At 39.2% G+C, this 20,769-nt stretch overlaps 1 long non-coding RNA gene across 1 annotated transcript in view; it reads left to right on the plus strand.

Annotated features, from left to right (window-relative positions):
- Nucleotides 1–20,769, plus strand: part of LOC141275775 (uncharacterized) — a 37,708-nt gene that overhangs the window by 16,330 nt on the left and 609 nt on the right. Inside the window, exon 3 of the long non-coding RNA XR_012324067.1 lies at nt 17,127–17,219. This is a non-coding gene — a long non-coding RNA (uncharacterized lncRNA). The remainder of the gene's footprint in view (nt 1–17,126; nt 17,220–20,769) is intronic.

Here is a 20,769-nt window from a genome sequence, read left to right on the forward strand (position 1 = left end):
AGAAAATTACCTGGGCCACTTTGGTCTATATCCAAGGATACCACTAAGCTCAGGAATAAGAAACAAGACCGCAAGAGTCAAGTGACCTCTGATCATACTTCTGAGCAGGTTTTACTTCCAAGAAGGGCCCAGTTTGTTCAAGGACTGAAACAAGATAAGCAAAATTGGATGTATATTGCTTTCTCTCCTAATAATCTGCTACAAAATTGGGATATGAGGCTTAAAAGCTTTAAGAATTGAATTCTAGCTAGTTGTTTTTAGTTTCCTCATTCTGAAGTAGGGAACTATATATTCTATCATTATGGTTTTTTATATAAAATCTTACCTGTCTATAAGATGACCAGTTTTGAAAATTACAAAGAATAGAACCTACAGTATTTTGACTGTATATCCTATAGGTGGGACACAAGGATACAGGACTGACCAGGTTCTTCAGCAAGGAATTATTTCAGTACATATTTTATGAAATATCTCAAGTGCATTATATGATTATATTTAACAAAGCTGTCAGTTGACAGAACATAAAAGTCATCATTGACAAGCATTGTGCTAGTATGACTAGCAATAATAAAAATATTGAATGAACAACGATATCTAAGCAGATGGAATTTTTGAGTAAACAATTTAAAAAATGTTCTAACATTTGGAAAAAGATAACTGAAATACAGCTTGAGATATGAGGATAATCTGATTTAAGCAGAACTATCTCTTAAAAGTAAGCTGCTGGTTTTTTTTGTTGTTTTTTAAAATAAATTTATTTATTTTATTTAGTTTTACTTTTGGCTGTGTTGGATCTTTGTTGCTGTGCATGGGCTCTCTCTAGTTGCGGCGAGTAGGGGCTACTCTTCGTTGTGGTGCGCGGGCTCCTCATTGTGGTGGCTTCTCTTGTTGCGGAGCACGAGCTCTAGGCACGCAGGCTTCAATAGATGTGGCACGCTGGCTCAGTAGTCGTGGCTTGTGGGCTCTAGAGCGCAGGCTCAGTAGTTGTGGCACACGGGCTTAGTTGCTCCATGGCATGTGGGATCTTCCCGGACCAGGGCTCGAACCTCTGTCCCCTGCATTGGCAGGTGGATTCTTAACCACTGCGCTACCAGGGAAGCCCAGTAAGGTGCTGTTTTAATAAATATTGTATATTCAGTCGTTGGTGATAGAGCAACACTAAGGTTTTTAGCTCTTTCTAGGGACTGTGAATTTTCAATTATGACATGTTTCCTGTGGGAGCTTAACTTCCCTATATAGTTAAATATCCAATGAACCTGTTATATGAATTGTAGTAAGTATGCTGACCAACAAATGTGTGCGCCTGACATCCCAGGAGTCTTCTATCCAGCTATATATGGTTGGTAGAGTTTAATTGTATTCAATTTTAATATTTCACATGGTGACAAAATTCTGTCCTAGTGTGCATCATTTTTGACCTATTTCTCTACAACGTAAAGCATGTCAGATTGTTATAATCTTATACATGCTTTGGTGACTGGCTTAAAGCTTTGCACTAATATTCATTCCCTGGGTCAATAGGATTTGTAAGAAATGTAAAAATTAGCAACACTTTTATTCATAGAATTTGCTCATATCAAATGGAAGGCCTAGATTGTCTGCTTGTAACTCACGGGTTAGATTTTCCTATAGGTTGCTGGCATAAGACACAGAAAATTATGAAGGTGTAAATCATACTCCAACATGGCTAAAAGCTTTGTTCCAACAAAGCTAAAAGCTTTGTTCCAGGTATTGGCACGAAACTAAAAATATTGGATTGATTTTCCGTAAGTTCAGAGCCATGGTTTTCGTATCCTTTCTTCAGTGCCAAATTATATCACTAGTGTTATTTTTTCTGTTTTGACATGATCTTGTGTTATTGTCCCTCTTTCAAATTTCCTATTCAAATTATTCTCTGGCTTGTGTTTATCAAACCAGAAGAACTCCGAATCTGGAAGACTGCTAAAAATCCTTTGGATGACCACTTTAATACTTAAAGGTAAAATACAGCCACTCTACAAAGATGGAATATGGGAAGCATTGCATTGGAATAAAAAAAAACATTAAAACAGTTTCTTAAATAGCAATCATTGGTTCCAATGTGTCAAATTAAATCTGTGCCTCATAAAATAGTAATTTTTCAAATTAATTAAACTAAGTTTTAACTTACGTGGCATAATAAATCTTTTGCTATATTTTTCATTTGTTTGGATAATCAGTAAATATTGGATTATTTGGATTAGTGCTTCGTTGTTTTATAAAATGTTTTCCTAGAGAGGAAATGAGTGGCAAGGAGAGAGCCTATCTCTCAATCAAAATAATTAAATGAATTTTTTAAATCCCAGATAATTCAAGAACAGACATTTTAGTATTACTTGCTGCTCAAGATAAATTTCACATAAACTCGATCAGCAGCGGTGTTTTCTTAGATAATTCAAAAATAAAAATTTAAAAATAGATCTTACCATCAAAATCCTTAGAGTAGAAGGTATAAAGCCAAGTATTTCCTTTTTTTTTCAATAGCATTTGTAAACTGGGAAGTCTAGAATTTAAGACTATGTGACTTTTGGCTCCAGAGAATCACTTAATAGAATAGCTGAGGCACTATTCCTAGTGTGTTCCTAGTTTCAGGTGGGCCCATAGTAGGTGTTCAGTAAATCAGTCATCCATGCTAGTTGAATGAATAAATTTGTGCCCTTAGTGCGTTAATGTGTAGTACAACCAGTGGTTCTCTCAGAGTGGCAGTGTAGTTTTGGAAGCAAAGCATGGAAATGGAGTAGCAATAAAAGCACCAGCGGTAGAATCTGTAGCATATTTATCACCAAACTGGTAATTTATGTTGAAGGAAAGCATACAGGCCCACAATCTTTTATATCCATTTTTAAAACTCTAAAAGCTCAAAAAACTGAAGGCCTTTTCTGTAACTTATTTGAGGGTAAAACCAGACCTAACCTGACAGAGGCTATTTGGGGTTGTTTATTTATCCCACTTAGTGTAAATATTCACGTATTTTGCTGCAAAAATACTGGTGCATTTGATTTCTCAGTCCCACTTCAGACCTTGGTGGGAGGTTATGTAATATACACACTTTAGTACATTTCTGAAATACATACAATTCTGAATTCTAAAACATTTTGGCCCCAAGGTTTGGGAGAAGGGCTTGTGACCTTATATATAGTTTGTGAATAATTGGGATGCTTTCTGCATATTTTCCTGTTTGTCAATCATCCTCTCCTTTCTGATGCTCAGCTTGAAACAACTTCCTTGCACAGGAGTTTCTCTTCCAGAGGATGAATGCTACCCGCTCTGTTCCTTGATTCACAACGCGAATTGCTGCTCCATCATCAGCCATCAACCCTCACCGTGACTTGGTGCTCTGGAGGTGGTGCTCTCTGTGCTTGGTTAACATGGGAAAGACCCAGTGCCACACATGGCCTAGAGGAGTGCTCAACGTGTGAGCTGGCTCTCTGTGACATGTCTGGGACCATCAGAGATGTCACATTGTGTGTATGATCACACATGCTGAGTGATCAGTATATAGACTGTGCACAGTTTTCTCCATGGTGTATAACAGAATAGAACCTATCGTTTGGGCTTTACTAGTTTCAAGCATTACCCATGTGGAGATCCAAGCTAGAAAATCCAGCTACTACGTGTTTATCCTTGACCAAAGACTGATCCTCCTGTATCATTGGAGAAAGATTATCTGGATAAATTGAACTTTTCCATGAAAGCCAGGTCTGATATATCTGCCCCATGCGGGACAACTGCCAAGCTAGAATGCCTTTACATCTGGCTTTAAGTAACTCATCTAAATTGGCCCAGATCGAGTCTTAATCAGGAGGGAGTAGGAGTAAAACTAAAATTAGTTAATTCAGTTCCTCATTAATAGTTCTGGCTACGGAATTTGCGGGGAGGATTAGGGGTATTTAATGCTCTAAATTTATCCATGTAATCACCCTGCCTAACCCTACTAGAATTGCACTGAGACTTGGCAACCCAGAGAACTAGTAGCCTGCTCTCATAACCCAGACATAGGAGGGTGGGCGTTGGGTGGCTTGCACTTCCTGTTTCTCCTTGACCCTGGATTTTCCCTGGTGACATCTTTCTCCCTCCCTCTTGTATTCTTCCTCCTGGCCCTCCTCCCATACCCCTGGCTGTGTCTTTCTCTCTGTAATCATCTTTTGCTCACTGTCACTCTCTTTCTGCCTGACTGTGTCTGTCAGCTCGTCTGGTTGCTTTTTTTCCCCACACTGGGAAAGTATGAGAAAAGATGGGAAAGGAGAGAAGTGGGCATTTGCTATCCTCTATTGAGATTTAAAAATACTACCAAAATCATTTTTATACCACTTTTAGCCTTATAAAAATAAAGCCTCATGTAGTAGTCATGGCAATTCTTAAATTTCACTTTGAGAACCACTTAAACGAGAGATCATTTAGTTTAGATGGAAACTATAGGAAAGGAGAGCTAATCTGTAAACCATTTTGAATTCCTTGGGAGATTTCAATTGAATTGAAGGGTGCTAATCCTTTGTTATAAAGTGAACCTGCTTATCTGTTGACCCTGGAATACATTTTCCCAAATTACCCCGTGTAGAATTTATTTAGCTACCTTGTCAAGGAAGGATCTGAAAGTTTCATTTTAGAAGGGTGCCCATGGGAAATTTTCTCATCCAAATTCTTGTCTTGATATGCTGACTCATGTGACTATTTTACCTATTCAAAAAACAATTAAACATATAAATGAAACTCCAGAGTCTATAGAAAGTGACTAACACTTCTTTTCTAATGCTTCTGAATGCTGTGCTTGAAATTGTATTGTGAAATGTGTTAAGGAAATCTTTTTGCCTTTCTGAGCATATTGTCAACAAGAAGCTAGAAGGTGAGTTTAAAAACAGTTGCTGGCAGGACAACTGCAGGGGACTAGGCTTCGTAAGCGGCATCTCTAGGGGGAGGTAAATCCCAGCTTTTCACCTTGAAACAAGCAGGAATAATAAGAAGTGTGCTCTTTGGGAAGCGTTGAACCTTAATGTCCTGTGTTCTGGCTTAGGCTTTTTGTGGTGCCCTTCCCTGTCTTTCACCTGTGACCCGGGGGGTGCCCTACACTTCCTACCAAGGTTTTGATGTGCCTGATGGTTGCACTGATGCTAGAAGCAAGCATTACAAACACAAAAGCACACAAGTCCCATATTTTCCTCTAAGAGCTTTATAGTGTCTGGCCTTACATTTAGGTCTTTAATCCATTTTGAGTTTATTTTTGTGCATGGTGTTAGGGAGTGTTCTAATTTCATTCTTTTACATGTAGCTGTCCAGTTTTCCCAGCAACACTTATTGAAGAGGCTGTCTTTTCTCCATTGTATATTCTTGCCTCCTTTGTCATAAATTAGGTGACCATATGTGCATGGGGTTATCTCTGGGCTTTCTATCCTGTTCCATTGATCTATATTTCTCTTTTTGTGCCAGTACCATACTGTCTTGATTACTGTAGCTTTGTAGTATAGTCTGAAGTCAGGGAACCTGATTCCTCCAGCTTTGTTTTTCTTTCTCAAGATTGCTTTGACTATTCAGGGTCTTTTGTGTTTCCATACAAATTGTAAAATTTTTTGTTCTAATTCTGTGAAAAATACCATTGGTAATTTGATAGGGATTACATTGAATCTGTAGATTGCTTTGGGTAGTATAATCATTTTCACAATATTGAGTCTTCCAATCCAAGGGTATGGTATATCTCTCCATCTGTTTGTGTCATCTTTGGTTTCTTTCATCAGTATCTTACAGTTAGTTCTGAGTACAGGTCTTTTGCCTCCTTAGGTAGGTTTATTCCTAGGTATTTTATTCTTTTTGAGGCAATGGTAAATAGGACTGTTTCCTTGATTTCTCTTTCTGATCGTTCACTGTTAGTGTATGGCACAACACTATGGAGAACAGTATGTAGGTTTCTTTAAAAATAGAACTACCATATGACCCAGCAATCCCAGTCCTGGGCATATACCCAGAGAAAACCATAATTCAAAAAGATACATGCACCCCAATGTTCATTGCAGCACTATTTACAATAGCCAGGATGTGGAAGCAACTTAAATGTCTATCAACAGAGGAATGGCTAAAGAAGATGTGGTACATATATATATAATGGAATATTACTCAGCCATAAAAAGGAACAACATAGTGCCAGCTGCAGAGGCATGGTTGGACCTGAAGACTGTCATACAGCGTGAAGTAAGTGAGAAAGAGAAAAACAAATATCGTATAATATCACTTATATGTAGAATTTGGGAAAATGGTACAGATGAACTTATTTGCAAAGAAGAAATAGAGACACAGATGTAGAGAGCAAACTCATGGATACCAAGGGGGAGAGGGGGTGGGATGAATTGGGAGATTGGGATTGACATATATACACTACTATGTATAAAATAGATAATGAGAACCTACCGTAGATAATGAGAACCCACTGTATAGCACAGGGAACTCTACTCAGTGCTCTGTGGTGACCTAAATGGGAAGGAAATCTAAAAAAGAGGGGATATATGTATACATATAACTGATTCACTTTGCTGTACAGCAGAAACTAACACAACATTGTAAAGCAATTATACTCCAATAAAAATTAACTTAAAAAAATAAAAAAGCACAGAGATGGCAATCAGGAGCTATAAATGAGTGAAGTGGGCCTGCAGTGAATGGGCAGCACAGCCCAGACAGAAGGAGAGGTTTCTACTCAGCTCTCCACCAGGACACATACATGACCCACGTTATTAGAGATTCCATTCTTTATTTTCAAAAGAAACACAAAATCCAGACTATCTTTTAGATGCAATTTTGTAATTTAAAAATATTCTATTCTGATTATTCAAGGTTTTTTTGGGAAAAAACCCAACCATGGCAGCAGGCTGGATCTGGCCTGGGAGCTGCCTGCTGTGACTTCTGCCCCGGATGAAACAAACCCAGGAAAAGACATCTCAGCAGTTCACCTCTGTACTCAGTGGTTCATATAGCCCACATTTTAAGACTTAAGGGCTTGTTTTTAGTTCAAAAGGAATCACTTTTGAACTAGAGACTGTTTAATGCCACATGCACAGAATGTATGAAAGAGCTATAGCACCACGGTCTTGACCATTCTTGATCGTTAGACACGATCTGCACACCGAGTAAGAGGAAAGAGATGTTGGTCAATTAATGTGGTTTTGTGCTGTCCAGCTATGATCTTGCTGCAGATTCTATTAACATTGACCCTTCAACACATACCCTGCTTTAACGAGGAGGTGGTACCAACATGATGAGCTAACCATGAGGAACCCCCTCCAGAAGGGACCACCCAAAAAGAAGCTGAATTAAAGTCCCCATAATACAAACCATTGCTCCTGGAAAATGAAAAGGACTTAAGAGATGATTGAAATTTACAGTGATTTTCAGACCCACTTGGCCTCTGTCTCTTTCCCCCAAATAAAGCAGTCTCATTTCAAGTGATTTGCTAGAGTCTGTGATTGTAAGAGTCATCCCTTTAGGACCTGGAAACAATTATCTCAGAATACAACTATTATAAACCCATAGTAACCTGGATCACCTGAATTTTATGGTTGTGCCATCTGGCTTACCTGGATCTTAGACATAAACTGTGTCTACATGATGCAAAGTCAGAAAATGTTTTCTTTAATTTCAACAAATGATCACTGAGTTTTATGCCAAGTGTTAGAAATTGAAGGATTATTCTGACAATACCTGTCATCCAAACCCTGAAGTCTATAAGGAAAGCTAGATGTTAGACGTTGCTGTGACAATGGTATGTACTGCTCCACCAGCAACTCCTGCTGCTTCTACTCCAGCGTTTACGTGGAATCTATCTGCATCCCTCTGTTGGCATTATCCTAGTCTAAGACGCTGTTATCACTCCTGGACCACCCACAGCCTGCTGTCTGCTCCTCACATGTCCTTTCCTGCCACTGCCATCCCCATCCAATTCATAGCAACCAGAGCAATCAAAAACATTAATAAGGCCTTGCAGGGAAGGCCGTTGCCAATCTCTCCAGTCTTATCTCATAGCACTGCCCCTCCCAGTCTGGTCTCTGTCATTTCTCACAAGGAGCTAAATGCTTTTCTGGCTCAGAACTCTGCTGCTAGCTCTTTTCTCTACCGAGAAATAACGTCCCCTGGCTTAAATGTCACCTCCTTAGAAAGTTCTTGGTCGCTCAGAGTTCTCCACTTTAAACTCCATTTCTGTTTTGTTCTTCACCTTTATTGAATGTGCATTTATTTTTGTCTGTTTTCTGGATTTTTTTTTTCCTGACTCTTCCACTGGATTTCATGAAATCAGCATCTTGGTCTCTGCTGTACTCTCAACATCTAGCAGAGAGCTTGGTGTACACAGTGTCCCTCAATAAATATTTATGCTAAGAGTGAAGGAATCACAAGGCCCTATTCGACGAGTACAGGAAGCAGTTAATTTTGTTGAGATTAGAGGAAGGGTGAGGACAGTCATTGTATTAGTTTTCTAGGGTTGCCATAAAAAAAAAAAGTATCACGAACTGGATGGCTTAAAACAATAGAAATTTATTCTCTCACTGTTTTGGAGGTTGGAAGTCTGAAATCAAGGTGTCTGCTTTGTTCTTCCTTGGGGACGTAGAAGGAGACTGTCCCATGCCCCTCTCCTAGCTTCCGGCGGTTGCTGCTAGCTCTCGGTGCTCCTTGGTTTGTGGCAGCATAACTCCAGTTTGTGCCTGCATCGTCACATGGCATTCTCCCCGTGTGTCATGTCCAAATTTTCCTCTTCCTATAAGGCACCAGTCATTGCATCATGGTCCTCCCTAATCCAGTATGACCTTATTTTAACTTGATTAAGTCTGCAACGACTGTTTCTAAATAAGGTCATGTTCACAGGTACCAGAGAGTTAGGACTTGAACATATCTTTGGGGGCAACACAGTTCAACCCATGACAGCCGTCTGTCTCTCAGAGAGTGTAACAGTAGAATGGGATCTTAAAACATGAATAAAAGTTGGAGTGGGGAGAGAGTCAGGCAGTTAGAAAAATAAGCAGGACAGTACATTTTGCATAAGAAAGACTTCAAAGTTGGGCAGTAGTCGGCTGCCGGCAGCCTTGAATTCCATATGAAAGAGCCTCCATATCCTGTTTTATCCTACTGTCCTGGTCTGTTTGGGCTGCCATAACAAAATACCGTGGATTAGGTGGTTTAAACAACAGAAATTTATTTACTCACAGTTCTGGAGACTGGAAATATAAGATCAAGGTGCCAGCAGGGTTGGTGTGTCTCTGTGTCCTCACACGGTGGAGAGGGAGAGCGGTTGCTAGTGCCTCTTCCTCTTCTTACAAGGGCACCAGCCCTATTGGACTAGGTCCCTCCCCTTAGGACCTCATTTAATCTTTATCACCTCCTCACAGGCCCTGTCTCCAAATAGTCACATTGGGGGGTTATGGCTTCCACATATGAATTTAGGGTCGGGGGGAGGGCACAAACATTCATAACACTTCCAGACCAGGGGTCAACAAACCATGGCACACAGGACAGAGTTGAGACTGTGAAATGAAGCAAACCTGCCTCTCAGAGATTGTCAGTGTGCTGAGTCAACGGACCTTTGGGCAAGTGATATTCTAGACACTTCTTACTGTCTTAGATTGTCCAGTGGCATGGGGAGAGATGATCAGTTATATTCCTTCCTGTGCGTGAAGTCCATGAGCCCATGAACAAAACGTTTGGAGATCATATATATGCACACTTGTCTCACAGACTAGGGGAAAGATCTCTTAAGGAAGCTGGACTAGAGGAAGAGAGACCCTGAGGTCCCTGAGAGACAGTCACCACAAGGGAGAAAGTAAACACAACTCAGCCCTGGGAGGCATGTGACTTCTGCTGCCTCATGCTACTCCCCTCACACCTGGAGTTTCCCCATATTCTAGGACGGAGAGGCTGTGGTAAAAAGAATGAACTAGTCCTCTGGGGCTCAGCTGTTCTGCTGGGGGAAAGCCACTCTGAAAAAGCTAATCATGAAAAGTGGCAACCTTCCTACTGACGGGAAGAACCAGAGAAGGTTGTCAGCAGCCGGCACCGTTACCTGTGGGAAGAAGACTGACTGCAGTCAGGTGAACAGAAAGGTAGCAGCAGCAGCAGACACTGGAGCAGAACCTGGGGCTCTTGGAAGGGGCAGTGATTATACGTGAGACAGTCCCCATGCCCCATCCCCCAGAATTCTCAGAGGAAGTGACTCCCACGTGGGTTACAGGCAGCATCCTTAGGAATTCGGTGGAACATTCAGCGAGGGAGGTCCTGAGGACATACTGGACTCTATCTTAGAAAAGCAAGAGGGGATTCAAAACATGAAGATTTGGTGTATTGTGGTAAATGTGGTGTATTTTTACTACCCTAAAGTACCCTAATGTTCTGTGAAGAGGCAAAGTGTGAGGAAAAGATTTAGTGATGAAGTTCAAAATTCAAAGTTCAATTAGCTAAATTTAGTTGTTTTCTCCCTTATAAAATGGGAGCTATCACAGTCGTATCATTATACATTCATCACTGCTGGCCTCAACTGGGCCTTCAATATTCTCCAGCATCCTTGCTGACTTTCTCTGGTCAGTTTGCTCCCTCATTTCTCCACAATGACTGTTGCAGACCGTCTCTAATTTCCTCAAGCCCTTGAACACCTTTGCACTCTTTCCTTCTCAGTAGGTAACACTTCCTCATATATATGTTGCTAATCAAGGCCATTTTAGGGAACTCCTTCAAATTCCTGAGGTTGTATCTGCAAACCCAAGTGCCTCTGTACCCATCCTTTCTCCTCTCTTGTTACAGGTGTCAAAGAGAAATTGCACCAGACACTCATTAAAAACAGCAAGGAAGATTTTAGACAAGACTCTTGCACTGTGGGGGAGAGATTGAACCCAATTCTGCTGAAACAAAAAATGGGAGAGTTTTTAAATGCTGGGGTGAGCTAGTGGAAAAATACTGGAGGACATTAGGAAGAGGTTGGGCAATGCAGTTAGATCATCTGTGTTTGCTAATTGGCACTTATTGAAGTCAGGCACCTATCCTCCCACTGAGACTGGGAGATAACGACCCTATCCTTGTTGATGATTACAGTTCAAGGGGATGGCTCCCAGGTCCTTGAGAAGGACATTCCTGGGTGGTAGAAAATTTACATCTCAAAGAGTCACAGAAAGGATTCATAATTGCGCTAAAGTAAATACTCTAAGAAAAGGGAGATCAGGAGCCTATAAGTAGGAAGAAAACTGTCTAAAGTTTGCTCAGGCTGAGGGGAACTTAATGGCTCTCTCAGTCACAGCGAAAGAATTCTCCCTTCTTAAGTGCCCTGACTCCCAGCTCCTTTTGCCTCCTTGAGTGGTGTCGATTCTTCGGTAAAATCTTTTCCTATCTCTCCACCTTCGATGTTATTCTGGATCCTTCCTGACAGTATTCAGACATTTTAAACACACCCAATAGCACCCACCTTAAACAAACCAAAACAAACAAACAAAAATCCCACAAACCTCCTCTCCACCTCCTCATCTCCCTCAGGTTGTGGCTCCATCCTTCTGCTACCATCATAGCCAGACTTTCAGATAGGTTGCTTGCACACACTTCCTCCGCATTCTTACTGCTCTCCTCATTTTTCTCCCCTCTCTCTTTTATTCCTTCTGTGAGACATATACACATAGACTCAGGAGAAAGGAAGAGGAAACTGCTCAGCTAGTGAAGGGCTGTGCCCCAAACTGGCCTGGCACTACTCCCACATATTCTGTTGATCAAAGCAGGGACAGGGCCCACCCAGGCTCAAGGGCGTGGAGAAATGGGGTCCACCCCTGGATGTGGGATCATTTAACTGTTGCATCCATCTTTGGAAAGTACTGTTGCCACGTGTCTTATACTCAAGAATTTTTAAATTTCTTTTTGTGTTTTGTAATTTTTTAATCATATGTTTGAGGCCATGGAGTTAGTTGCATGCACACTTAAAATTATTTTATCTCCCTGGTGAATTGTACCACTTATTATGATGAAGAGATCCTCTCTATCTTGTGATGCTTTTTACTTTTATCTTTTCCTTGATAAATAGCAACTTAAAAAAATTTGCCTGGTACATTTCACTGTTCCTTTCTTTTGTTCTTCTGTGTTTTAGATGTTCTCTTTTTTCTGACAATCTTAACTATATCATTTAGTCAGTTGCACTGACTGTATGTCTAGTTTAATGATATATCTGGGTTTACATCTACTGTCTTATATATTCTATTTGCTTATTTTTTCTAGGTTCTTTTCTCTCTCCGTTCTTGCCTTCTTTACAACTAATTTTTTTCTCATTACATTTCTCCCTCAATTAGTTTAGAAGCTGCATACTGTTTCTATTACTTACTGATTACCTTTGAAACTAAAGAAAACTAAAATCTAAATTTAATCAATAACTTTAACTTTCTCTGGGATAATAATAATTTTAAAAGGCTTTGAACAGTTTAACTTTATCCCCCTCACCCCACGTTCTTATACGTTACTGTTTTTGTGTAATTTAATTCTGGTGTTTAACTTTACAAGACAGTATTAGTATTGTTTTAAACAGTTGATATTCATTTAGATTTACTCAAAAAATTATAATCTTATGTGCTTTTCATTCCTTCTTGCATCTCAAACTTTCTGTCTGGGGTCACTTTCTTCCTAAAATGCTTACTTTAGAATTTCCCTTAGTAAGTGGCCTTAAAGTGGCACGCTATCTCTCTTTGTTTGTGTAGAAGTACCTTAGTCTCTGAGTACAAAAGCACATTTTGGCAGTTGTGTTTTTTGAGTATATTGATGATATTATTACACAATTTTCTGGCTTTAATTACTGTTGTGGAAAATTTGGTTTCACTTCATGTCTGTCTTCTGAAGGTAATCCGGTGGCTTTTAGGATCTTCTGTATATCTTTAATATTCTAAATGTTAATTATTCCATTTCTAGATATAGATCATTAAAAATTTATTCTGCTTGAACTTCTTAAATCTGGGAACTATTACCTTTTGTTAGTTTTGGAAAATAATCAAGTATTATCTCTTCAAATACTGCATTTTTTTTATTATCCCTCTACTCTCCTTCTAGAATTACTATTGTACGTATGTTAAACTTCTCAAATTTTTAATTTTTAACCTCTTTTTCATAATTTCTTTGCTTTTCTTTCTTGTATTCTGAACTTTGTTCCCGCTCACCAAATCTCTCTTCCCCTGGATCTGATCTACTGTTAATCCCTTCAATAATTTTTAAAAATTTATTTCAAGTATTATGTTTTCCATTCCTATAAATTCTTTTTTGTTTATTTCAGGTATAATACAAGGTCATATTATTTATTTTATCTGCCCCTTGAAACTACTTTTAGTCCTGAGTTGTCCAATGAAAAAACATACAAAAACCTGAAGTCATAGTTTCACTTTAAAATTCTAGCTGCCCAAGGCCCTAGGGGTAAAGCAAGTGCGATTCTTTCTGGAGGAATTTACCTTTATAGTAGGTTTCAAAGAGTCCTTATAAATGATCTTCATAACCAAGTATATAAGGAAATTTTGCCTTTTCTGGGGAGGGCAGTGTATTTCCACACTGTCCCATGAATAACTGTTTTTTCCCTGCTGCTTCTCAGCCCCAAGGATTTTCCTTGCAGTCCCCTGGGAGTGGGGGATCAGCTGAGTTTGCTTCTGGTTTACCTTTAACTTGACAGTATAGTTTTGAGTCACAGTTTTATGGAGGAGAGAGATCATCAGTTCAATGGATACATTACAGTTCTTGCCCCATTTGACCAGTCATCACTTTTGATACCGTAAACTACTCCCTATGTCTTGAATCACTGACTTCCCTTGGCTTCCATAGTGTGTTATCTTCCGGTTCTTTAGTTTTTCAGTCCTACATGGGAACTAATCCTTCTGTCTTCATCTTTTAATGTTAGAATTTCTATGACTGTTATTGACCCTCTTCTCCTTTTGTGTTCATTTCCTAGGTAAATTAAGATGACTTTAAACACCGTCTTGTTTCTAATGAAACCTAACGATCTATGTACAGTGGAATTTTGTGTCTCTTCTGAGTTCCATTCCCATTTGACATCTCCACTTGAATATCTCAGTTTCCTGAAACTCAGTATGTCCTAAACTAAACCCAGGTACTGATGTCTTTCCGTCCTCCAACAGCCTCCAAACCTGATCCTTTTCTAGTCTTACTTATTTCAGTCATAAGACACCATAATTCAACCACTCACTCCAGAAATCTTCCTGCCTCTCTATCTTACATTTTAAGACATTTTCTCTCTTACTCACTAGGCTGCAATCACGCTTGTCTAAATTCTAAACTTCTTGGGAACTCTTACCCAAGTTCTTTCATCTGCCAGGACTAACTCCTACACCTGCTTCAAACCTCTGTTAAAATATCATCTCATCAAGTGAGTTTCCCCCAACCGCTTTTGCTGAGTTAGAGGAGGAGTCCTTTTTACGCAGTGTCCTCACATGCTATCCTTCTCCTTCATAGTACTTTTAACAACTATAATATAAATAATTATATTAAAAATAAGTCTTCATTTGTTCAACATTTCCTATGTGTCTCCTCCACCATAAGCTCCTCGAGTGTGAGGTTTGCCTGCCTGGTGTACCACTGCATCACCAGAGGAGTGCTTGGCACACAGTAGGCATTCATAATCATTTGTTGGATGAATACATGAATGGATTGTTAATGGCCCCATTTATTACTCAAACACTTGTAAAATGCTCTTGTGAATGCTTGGGAGTTCCCAAACCTACCCAAACTAAAGTATGCTATGAAATTTGTTTCACTTCCCTGAGAAATATTTTCAGATTTTTCAAATTTGGGCTCTATTCCTGGAATTGTGGGTTTCAATTTTATCTATCCTGTCAGTTGGGTGGAAAATAATGTTGAAAATTACCAGTGGGGAATTGCTGAAGGCTTTTGATCAAGGGAATGGAGCACGGTCAGATATATGGTTCAGAAAAGGAACTCTAGGATCAGTGTGCAAATTGGATTGAATGGGGAAAGATCTAAGGCTAATGAAAAATTATGAGAGACAAGTAGAGGAGTAATAGTGAGGCATGGGAAATAGGAGATTTATTTGAGAGGCATTTTAGAGGTAGAATTTGTAGGGCTTGGCAATATCATAAGGTGTGTGATAGAGAGGGAGAGATTCAGGATAGATGGGAGAATCTGATGAGATTTGGGATTAATCTTGTTTTTAATTCACCTGTACTGCTTGTGGTGTGGTTAATTAGGCATGTATGCACATCAGAATTTCTCAATTTTCCATATTATAAAACTGATAGGGCCCTGATTTTCCTGACTCCTGTTTTTATTTCCTGACTCTGATTTTATCTGTTATGAAAGTTTTTTTCCAAAACCCCAGCTGTGTGTCTCCTCCACCATAAATAAGCTCCTCGAGTGTGAGGTCTGCCTGCCTGGTGTACCACTGCATCACCAGAGGAGTGCTTGGCACACAGTGGGCATTCAGAATCATTTGTTGAATGAATACATGAATGGATTATTAACGACGCCATGTACCCTGGCTCCTTGGCTGGCTCCTGATACCCCAACTGAGAAGGCTCAGTAACCTCTCCTAGAAGGTTAGGTTCTGTCTCTCAACTGCCAGGCCCAGTTCAGAACCTACTGTGATTTGATTACCCCATGCCAAATTTTCTTTCAGAATTGTTGCTGTATGGACCCCCACTGCTTACATTAATTAGTATTTCTTGGTCCTAGGATTTGCTTGTATTACCTCTGGCCTTGCTAAACCATTTGGATATTCAATTATCTGACCGCTCTCATAAGAGCAAGCTTACTGCCAAGTTAATTTCCTCCAACATGCTTCCTGCCCATTCTCAGCTTTTTCTCAACTGGCCTTTGTTTCTGACATCTTGCTCTGTCTTTTCTCCCAAATGTTTGTTAGTGGTGGAATTTTCTAACTCAGGCAACTGGGTAAATGAAGAATCAGTTTAGACAACCAACCTCCCTCTCCCCTTTTGCTCTGTTGAGTTTGTTGCCTCAACATTGTTTTTTCAATGCTTTTGTATCATAATAAATATTTGTTCTTTCAAAAGCAATGTAATTTTTTCTAGCCTTCAAATTCATATTGTCTTATTGATATATAACAGCTTCTTCTAAATATGCAAAGCCTCCACTCAGTGTTTGGCTCTACAAGGTTCTCTACCTGATTGATCCTGATGGGCCAGTCATTGCAAAGCTGAACCTATTTAGCGTAGGGCTGCCATCTTCCCGCTGCCCCAGAGAGCATTTCTGTTCTTCAAGAACACAGTGTGTGTGGGGGGGGGCATCATCTCCCTCCACACTGCTTATGATCAGCTCCCTTTATCCCTCACCGCGTGCTCAGGGTCTTTTCTGAATGTACTTTTGTTTCACAGTCTCATTTCAAAGCTTTAGAGAAGTAAGAATTTCTTCCATAGAAAGTTTATGGAACCTTCCATTAGAGTTTTGGTTGGTTGTTCTCCCATGAGAGAGCCTAAAGATGATATGAAAAATTGTAATTTGTAAAATGATGACTTCACATACGAAAATATGTAAACATAGTTAACTTATTAGACTTCATCCAAATTGTTTTAGTTTGGGAAGTTTCATCAAAATGTATAGTTAATTAGTGCGTATGTATAGATTATAGATTGTATCCTATAAACAGTTTAATGTGTACTTAATGTGGAACATGATTTTTATTTTAGCACATATATTAAACTATTTGAATATGAATTTTGTGTATTTATCTTAAGGTGTAGAAAGCAAAAGTCTATTTTGGAAGAATAAGGTTCTGGAGGGGAGAAAAACAGTATTTTACAGAAAGATTGAATTACATGCCAAAAGTACTCAGAACAAATTCAGTTGTTTAAAATGTATCCAATATCAAAATGTAATTTTCAAATTTTAAAAAGTGCTATTAACATTAGCTTCTCAGTTTTTTTGTAGCTTGTTAATATTAGTGAGTAGTGCCAAGTGGCTCCTAAAACCAAGTTATTCTTTTCCATTTAAATTGTGTTTTCCAAAATCTGTAAGGTTATTCCACTCCAATATTCTTAGATATATTTATATATAAAGTCAACATCTTTGGATGAGATATCGAGTATCAGATTGACTGTAATATTTTGTTATAATCCATAGATATTTTACAGTATAAAATATTTAATTTACAGGTATGATTGGGAAAGATTCTTTAGATTTTTATCTTACAAAAATAATGGAAAATCATCATGTCAGTTGGATATCGTGACTGGAGACTGCCTAAAGTAAGTAGGCTTCTGATAAGTTGGCAATTCCCAAGATGGTTATTTCACGTTTTCTAGTCATAAAATATACTGGAGCCCGTTAAGACACTTGTACAGGGTTGTACAGGGGTTGCACACTGCTTGTACAGGGGTTGACAAGCAGACTTCTCCTCTTAGACTCTGCTACATCCAGTTTTGTACTACCTGTCATTATTAGGTTTTAGAAGCTTAATCTGATGTATAGGCCTTGAGATATAAAAATAGTCTTTGTATTACAAAGTGATGTACCATAGAGTTCCTTTTAAACGGCAAGCTTTTTACACGGCTTTCCTCCAGCTGGGCCGGGACCTGGTCTGCCTTTGAGAGGACTATATTTGTGACTGCTCCTTTGTCATTCATCTCTCAGAGGCTATTGTCACAAATCAGAACAGAGAAGCCCCAGCCTTCCTCTGATGTTCCCTCCCTACACAACGAAGCTTTGTTCAAAGAACCAGGAGTCCTCATAGACTTTGTCTTTACACAGTAGGCTGGCCCACACAAGTCCCTAGAATTTGGAACTAAGATACTTCTGTCCTTATTCACAGAAAAAGTACTGGAACCTCAGTCCCTTGCCCAACTCCAAATCTAAGAGCTCCTTCAATCTTGAATCCAGTCATTGAATAAGTCCTCTGTATTCTACCTGTAAATCTCAGAATCCATCCACTTTTCTCCGTGCCCACTACCACTATCCTAGCTCTGGTCACTATCATCGCTTGTCTGTATCACTGCCAAAGTTCCCTACTGTCACCTTGGCCTTCGGTCTCACCTCCCAGAAGTTGGCTGTCTATATTTCAGTGTTACTGAAATGCAAATACTTCAGATGCTTCCTTTTGTCACCAGGATAAAGTCCAAACTCAACATGGTATTTCTACCCCGCTCTACCTTCAGTTCTCATTTCATGTTTCTGGCTTCTTTGTTTCTCGTATTCTTTGTTGATCCTAAGCCTTTGCATATGCTGCCCTTGGCCTGGAACGATGCTCTCCTTCTGTTCTCCCTCTGCCTCTTCCATTGCCTTTTCCCCCTCCTCCCTGACAAACCATCTTGCCTGCCCAGTTGAACTCATCATTTAGATATAAACCTTGATGTTGTACACTCTGGAAATCTTCTCTGACTCCCCAGACTGAATTAGATAATGCCATGCTTGTGTGCTCCCATAAGACATACTACTCTGTATGTAATGGCCTATTTATTTGTTACCTTTGCAACTAGACCACGAGTTCCTCGAGGACAAGCACCATGTATTGCTCAGTGCTGAGTCCTCAGCACCTGTGATGTTATGTGCCTGGCACATAACAGGTAGTTGCCTTATACTTGCTAGATGAATATTACCTTGTGCCCACTTGCCCCTTACTCCTGATTTCGTTCCTATATTTCATTGGCTTCTGGACATCCGGGCTTCTCTCCTGCATGCTATTTTGTGATTGCTGCCGTTGAATCTGACGTTCGGTTCAGCTTTTCTTCTTTTGATCTTGGCACTTGCTCTCTCTTGGATGTATTTTATACCAGCCCTTTGGACCTCTCTGTTTTAACTGCTTTGGAAAACGACCCTCACCGTGACATTGCCTGTCCAGCTGATGTCCCTTCTTACCCTGTGTCTGTATGAAAGGGCGGGGGAGAACGGGGGATAAGATATTTTGTTCCTAATGATTTGTTATTATAGTATCACTGTGCGAAGGTAAACAAATTTGACTTTCTTTTGGACAGCTAGAGAACTACTGTGGAGCCTTACCCTATCATCTGAATTCATCACAATGCGGTCACATTTTCCTTACTGATCAATTATGTGGTGCCTCTGCTAGAAGTCTTGAGCCTGTTCCTTTCAGTGCATTCACTGTGAGCATCGTCTCTAACTAGCTGCTTTCTCTAAAACCTCAGCTATCCCTTTTCTTTATCTGAGACTGCTTTCAAGTCATAACAACAAGCAGGGAGGAATACCTTAATTATTGCTTTTTCAACAGCCTCTACTTTTCTCCCATTTCCAAGTTCTAATTCAAAGGATAGTGACAAAAATGTTCCCCCAAATCTTTTCCAAGCCTCCAAGATTTTCCTGCAAAGAAAAGAGAGTGACTAAATTATTCTCTCTTGGTTCTGTTTTCTCCTCTCCTCTGCTTTCTGATCTGTCAGGATGTTTTGCCCTCCTGAGGAATGACTTTGTTCATCTTTCCATATACCTGTTGTTCATTTGTATGTTTTCTTTGGAGAAATGTCTTTTCAGGCCCTTTGCCTATTTCTTAATTGTTTTTTTTTTGGTTGGTTTGTTTGTTTTTGCTATTGAGTTGAAGGAATTCCTTATATGTTTTGGATATAACCCCTTATCAGACACATGGTTTGTAATTATTTTCTCCCCTTTTATAGGCTGCCTTTTCATTCTGTTAATTGTTTTCTTTGGCTGTGCAGATACATTTCAATTTGATGTAGTCCCACTTATCTGTTTTTTGCTTTTGTTATCTGTGCTTTTAGGGTCATATCCAGGAAATCGTTGCAAAGTCTAATGTCATTATTCTTTCCCCCCTATGTTTTCTTCTAGGAGTTTTTGGTTTCAGATCTTACGTTTAAGTCTCTAATCAATGTTGAGTTGGTTTTTGTGAATCCTTAAAAAATTAAAAATAGAAATAACATGTGATACAGCAATCCCACTTCTGAGTATTTATCCAAAATAATTGAAATTAGGTTCTTGAAGAAATACTTGTACTCTCATGTTTATTGCATCATTATTTACAGTAGCCAAGATGTGGAAACAACCTAAAAGCCCACTGATAGATGAATGGATAAAGAAAACATGGTATATACATACAATGAATATTATTCAGCCTTACAAAAGGAAATCTTTCCATATTCAACTTGAGAGCATTATGCTAATAAGTGAAATAAATCAGTCACAGAAGGGCAAATCCTGCCTGCTTCCACTTATATGAAGAATATAAAATAGTCAAAGAAACAGAGAGGAGAATGGTGTTTGCCAGGGTCTGGGAGAAGGAGGAAATGGGGAGTTGTTATTCAATGGGTATAAATTTTACTTGTGCAAGATGAATAAGTTCTAGAGATCAGCTGTGCAGCATTATACAGCATTGTACATCATTATTAACCAATAAAAATTGCCTAAGTGGGTAGATCTCATTTTAAGTGTTCTTAAATAATAGTAATAATAATGATGATAATAATAATAATTAGTGACTTTGTTAACCACAGTTTCGGTTTCTTTTTGAGTCAGGTGTGCCAGCAATTTAAAGCATTTTATAAACTTCTACAGAGCCCTGCTTGAGGGACTTTGAGTAATTTTTCCCTTTGAAAATTAAATAGTTCAAATAGCAACTAATCTTGTAATAGTGTCACATTTGTACACCTCTCAGAGAGATCCCCAGACATTTTTTTTTTAATTTATGGGAAGTCCTTATTCATTTGTGACACAAATTGATGTTTTCCTGATGGTCAGGAACAGAGCATGGATTTTCATTTTTAAGTAACAAAGTATGAGTTCATGAGTGTCTGTCAGAACCCTGTAGAAAAACACTTTATAGATGACCCTCGAATG

Source organism: Tursiops truncatus, chromosome 11 (assembly GCF_011762595.2).
Source record: "Tursiops truncatus isolate mTurTru1 chromosome 11, mTurTru1.mat.Y, whole genome shotgun sequence".
Classification (NCBI taxonomy): Eukaryota; Metazoa; Chordata; class Mammalia; order Artiodactyla; family Delphinidae; genus Tursiops; species Tursiops truncatus.